The following is a 5764-nucleotide window of genomic DNA, read 5'->3' as shown; positions in this document are numbered from 1 at the left end:
CCAGTCACTGGAGAAGGATATCATGTTTGGTAAGGTGGAAGGTCAGAGAAAAAGAGGAAGACCCCCAACAAGATGGATTGGCCAAGTGGCAACAAAGATGGACTCAAGCATGGCAACAGTAGTGAAGTTGGCCCGGGATCGGGCAGTATTTCATTCTGTTGTGCATAAGGTCACTATGGTTCTCTACCAACTTGATTGCACCTAACAACAACAACATCACTATAGAAAGCTTGTAAGTCCATCTTCAGCCTGTAACTAATTGGAATACCTAAAAGGAGACTAGAACGTTCCCAGTGAGGTAAGTTTCCTGTGGAGTGTTTTCATTGTAAAAGACCATAGGTAGAATCCTGATCACCATCCAGAATCTTCTGTGATGGGAAATTTCCACTTGAAAGGACAAGCAGACCAGCCTGGAGTGGCTAGAAAAACAGAGGATACTTCTTGAAAGACAGACCAGCAGGAAAAATAAAAAAACAATAATGGCAGTCTGATTGACTACTACAAGAACAAGCAAGTTGTTTTCCCAGAAGCCATCGAGGTAAGTGGTCAGGTCCCCTCAAGGCAAACCCCCTTCCAAGCCTGAGACTCAAGACAGGAGCAGGCATGTGGGCTTGCTGGTGACCACATTCTACAGATAAGGGGAAGTGTAAGGGAAACAGTAATGAAGTTGTGAGCTAAATCTGACCTCATTCAATAGACTCCTTCAACCTGGGTTGAGACCTGGTTGGCCAGCAGTATGACAAGACATGGAGACTCCTGGGTCCAGACACGGGGACATCACCATAGAGGACTAGATTGGAGAGTGAAGTGTCCAGCTGATATGAAGAGATGCACAAGAATACCTACACTTGCAGATAGTACCCACTTGATCTGGCTTCAATGGCTGGATGATCAGAACTCAACTAGAGGAAGAAAGAGTAATTCACTAGAGTGTGATGAACTTGACCTATGATTGTGGATGCAGTAGGGTAAAGGAGGGAATAAATCTTTACAATGTGAATCATTTCCACTCCCTTGGTACACAGGGTCAACAAGGATGGGGAACTTAAACATTGACTTCCCAAAATGGGGAGGTTACAAAGGCAAGAAGTGACTGGATTACAAGCTTTCAATAGGGAAACTAGTTCCAGAGGGTAAGAGGAAAGGTAGAATCTCCACTAAGTGGTTTGCAACCTGTCTGGATGGGGTTGATGAAAGGTGATGGGAATAAAATACATGAGGTTCAATAGGGAATGATTGCTATCAGTACAGACTGAGTGTTGAAAATGTAAAAGTCAACACTTTGTGAAAAATGGAGGGGTGTGGTTGATTTTGCAGTCAAGGAGTGGAGGTCCCTGGAACCATCAAGGGAGGAAAGTGAAGTGCGCGACCCTATCCAGAGAAGCAGTGATGCCAGTGATGGAGGCAGAGATGAAATGAAGAGAAGTAGTGGCTGGGGACGCTAGGCTCAGGAAGGGATGGGGGGCTATGTGCTGATAGCCAGGGGTGGGTGTGCAGGGTGTACCCTTTGGTTGTTTGATGATGCATACAGGAGATTGTAATCATTTAAATAAAATGAAATACAATAGGATTAATGTAAAGATAATATTCTCCCATGTAAACTATCACACTATCCACAACAAAAACTTTTTAAAAAAAGAACTTCATGCAAAAAAAAGCAAAAGATTATTAAAAAGACAGGAAAGAAAGAGGACCAAGATCATTGTCAGAAGAGACTCTGAAACTTGCTCCTGAATATAGATAGATAGAAGTGAATGTAAGAAATGAGGAAGGTAAAGAGATGAATATAAATTTGTAAAGGGTAACTTGAGGAGACAATATGAAGTATCACACTGGAATATAAAAAGGCACAGAGTTAGAAAATCATAAAGGAAGAACACTCCAGCATTTCTTCAACTGAAAAAACTGAAGAAAAATTTCAAGCCTGTACTTTAATATTGAAAGATTCTATGGGCTGCCAGCCCACCTAAGGGATGGACTGGAATCAGTGAACTAATGGCGATCTGGAGTGGACTCCGGGCACCTGGACAGAGTAGGCTGGGAAGATATAGAACACGAATTGTAGAAGAGGCAGCTCCTCTGTGCGGAAGTTGTTTCAATATGAGCTGCAAGACATCCGTGACCCAGTGCTACCTGACAATGAATGACTGGGAAATAGAAAGAGACTTGAAATCCTACTTTGAGCCACCTATGGATGAGAACAGCTTGCAAAGCCTCCTTCAGACCTGGGAAACTCGTGTTGAGCTAACTAATGAATAAACAACTGATTCCACTAATGTGAAAATTATCCCATCTGAAAATATTCAGCAAGAAGTTGGCAGTATGTTCTCTTTCATTACCTGGAATATTGACAGATTGGATCTAAACAATCTTCCAGAGAGGGATCCAGTGGTGTGTTCCTACGTAGCTTTGTTCAACCCAGATGTAGTATTTATAAAAGAAGTTATTCCTACACGCTGTAGCTACCTAAGGAAGAGAACAAATAGTTATGAAATTATCACTGGCAATGAATAAGGATATTTTACACCTATCATGTTGAAGAATTCAAGAGTTAAATTAAAAATCAAAGAGATTATTCCTTTTCCAAGTACCAAAATGAAAAGAAACCATTTTTGAGTGTGCATGAATGTGTCAGGAAATGAGCTTTACCTTATTACTTTGTATTTGAATAGCTCCTAAATAGCATGCTAAAGAACTAATTGATAAGTTAAAGAGGTTCTAAAGGAAAGGCAAGAGATTCCAGAGTTTACTACAGTTATATTTTAGGAGATAAAAATGTAAGGGATCAAGAAGTTATCAAATTTGGTGGCTTACTCAACAACATTTTGGATGTCTGGGAGGTTTGGGGCAAACTCAAGCATTACTAGTATATATACGATATACAAATGAACTCTAATCTGGGAACACCTCTACTTGTAAATTTTGTGTTGACTGAATATTTTTCAGAGCAACAGCAGAAGAGGACCATATTATTTCCTAACATTTGGACCTGCTTACACTGGAAAAACTGGACTGTGGAAGATTTCCTAGTTATTACTTCCTAGTTATTACTAGGTTGGCTATGCAATTCAGATATAATATTATGAAATACCTTTCAAATACTTTTTAAAAATGTACTGTGTAGTTTTGTCATAGATTATTGCAAATGTAATTCATACCTTTCTGGAATGGTAGATTTAATATGGCAGCGTTCACATAGTAGATCACTGCAACATAAGCAAAAATGCCAATGAATTTATTCTGTGAATTGTGATCTCAGATTTCAGAATAAATATTAATGTCTACTTAAAGTAGGGCATGGCCTCCTGGTGTGGCACTGTAGGATAAGCATTGGACTTCTAATTGCAAGGTCAGTGGTTCAAATCCACCAGCAGTTCCTTGGAAACCCTATACAGGATTGTTATGCACTGAAACTGATTCCACAGCATTTAACTAACGATGGGGAAAATATTGAATGTTGTAGAAAGTATTAGAAGAAGGCAGAAGAATTACACAGTGTCACTGTACAGGAAATAAACAGTTGCTGTTCAACCATTTGAAGAGATAGCACATGATCAAAAATCAATGATACTGAAGGAAGAAGTCAAAGCTGCATTGCAGGCAATGCTGAAAAATAATGCTCTAGGAATTGACAATGATATAATTCCAACTGAAATCTCTTGACAAACTGATGCAGCACTGGAGGCACTGACTCATATGAACCAAGAAATTAGGAGAGCTACAGACCAATGTAATAGGTAAGGTTTTGTGTCAAATTGAGTAGGCCAGAAATCCCAGTGGCATGGCAATTGAGATATGGTTAGCCCCAAATATGATGTCATATGACGTGAGATCTAATAAAATATATATCTAATAAAATTGACTATGAGTAGCTAATCAACTGAAAGGATGCTTACAATATATTGTACACTCCAACAAAGCTTGTTTACTTTCTGCTGGGTCTGGATATTGCATCTGGCTTATCCTCTGATTTCCAGTTCTTTAAACTTCAGTCAGTAGGCTGTTCTATTACCTACTAATCCTGTTCAGTCAATAGCCTGATCTATTGCCTACTAGTCTGCCATCTTACCTACTGGATCTGCCTGCCTGCTTGCCTGTCTTGGTTCATCCGACCTAGACTTGGGATTCTTCCACTTCTGCAACTGTGTATCACTTCCTTGATATAAACTTCTTTTTATATACAGTGTTGTTCTTGCTAATTGCTGACGAGTCAATTCTGACCCATAACGACCCTGTATAGGGTTTCCGAGGAAGGTCTGGTGAGCTTGAACTGCCTACCTTAGGGATCAAACTCTGACTTTTCAGTGCAGTGTACAAACCCACAGTGCCACACCAGGACTCTTCTCTTTAGAAAATACATAGAATAGATAGATAGATAGATAGATAGACATTTAAGTTTTACTGGTTTTGTTTTTCTGAAGAACCCAGAATAAGGCATTTGGTATCAAGAGTAATTCTAGAAAAACAAAACCAAAAGGAGAGTTTTCTAAGTTGATTCCCAAGTCTGACTAATTTCAAAGGCACTGATAACCCTGCCTCCACTAGTAAAGAGGGTGAAGATACTGATAATCCATGACATGAGGTGACACTATTAATACGCAAAATGCCATCACCAATAGATCACATATTGCAAAGAAGCAAGACTCTGGGTTATCACATTTGTGATACTTTTATGCAATTTTATCATGATGAGAAGTACAGAAAAGCTGGTTGGTTGGTCCAAGTGATAAAAGAAAGAGATGTACTCAAGGATAAGGAGTCATAGATCAAACATCACATGAAAGACCTCAGAGTTTCCCTTTGTTTCCTGAAATAAAGGCTCATTTCTTGTAGCAGTGAAGCTGATATTGCTGAAAAAACAAACACAGAGTCTTATTTTAAGAGTAACTAAATTATAATGTCTAATGAATTCCATGCATGGAATGGTGTCTGATGTTAAAATGAGGGTATTGATTGGGAATAAATGGGATTTTGAAACATGGAATAGGGACATATGGGCAAATAATCAGGATGCTGGGGAACACAGAGCCCATAAATTCCATTGAATCATTATTTCCAAAAGCTCACTGCTCACATAGGAAGAAATAACTCTATTTTTGTCTGCTGATCGATTATCAGTAAAACATTATCTCCTCTGCCCTTACTTGATAAGATAAATCCAACCATGCCTACTGAGATGATGCCTGCAGCATTGCCTGCAACATCGCTTAAGGCAGAAGTCTTGCAAGATATTGCCGAATATTCCCAGGAAAAATCTCTATCAATTATTGCTTCTAGAACTATTACTAGACATAACTTTCAGTGAACTCCAAAAGATGAAGTACAAATTGTGACCCAGGAAGATGTAAGCTACACTCCAAAAGATTTGCTTAATTTTTCTAATATGTACAAACAAAAACCTGGAGAATATGTGTAGGAATAATTTTTAAGGGTGCTGGATAATGGTTCAAGAAACATATGGTTGGATCAGTATGAGTTTGTTGATATTGGCCCTGTCATAATTAGGTTCTGTGTCAATTTGATTGAGCCACAATTCCCAGTTATTTAGCAGGTGATAGTTGACCCTGTGATGATTGGCTATGAGAAACATAGTTAGCTCTGTGATGATTGGCTGTGAACAGACAGTAAATTGAAAGGATGTTTCCTTAGGGGTGTGGCCTGTTCCCAATATAACAGACATGCAGGAAAGACTCACTCTTTTCTCTGGATCTGAATCTCACATTTGGGGTGTCCTCTAACCTCCAGTTCTTTGAACCTGAGCTAG

The 5764-nt window shown here is 39.2% G+C and overlaps 1 pseudogene; it reads left to right on the top strand.

Annotated features, from left to right (window-relative positions):
* The window catches only part of LOC102823238, a 61116-nt pseudogene extending 58030 nt beyond the window's left edge, over positions 1-3086 (top strand).
* The last annotated feature ends 2678 nt before the right edge of the window (positions 3087-5764 follow it).

This window comes from Chrysochloris asiatica, unplaced genomic scaffold, assembly GCF_000296735.1.
Source record: "Chrysochloris asiatica unplaced genomic scaffold, ChrAsi1.0 scaffold00120, whole genome shotgun sequence".
Taxonomy (NCBI): domain Eukaryota; kingdom Metazoa; phylum Chordata; class Mammalia; order Afrosoricida; family Chrysochloridae; genus Chrysochloris; species Chrysochloris asiatica.
Note: the sequence above shows the minus strand (reverse complement) of the source record. Positions and strands in the feature narration are given on the sequence as shown.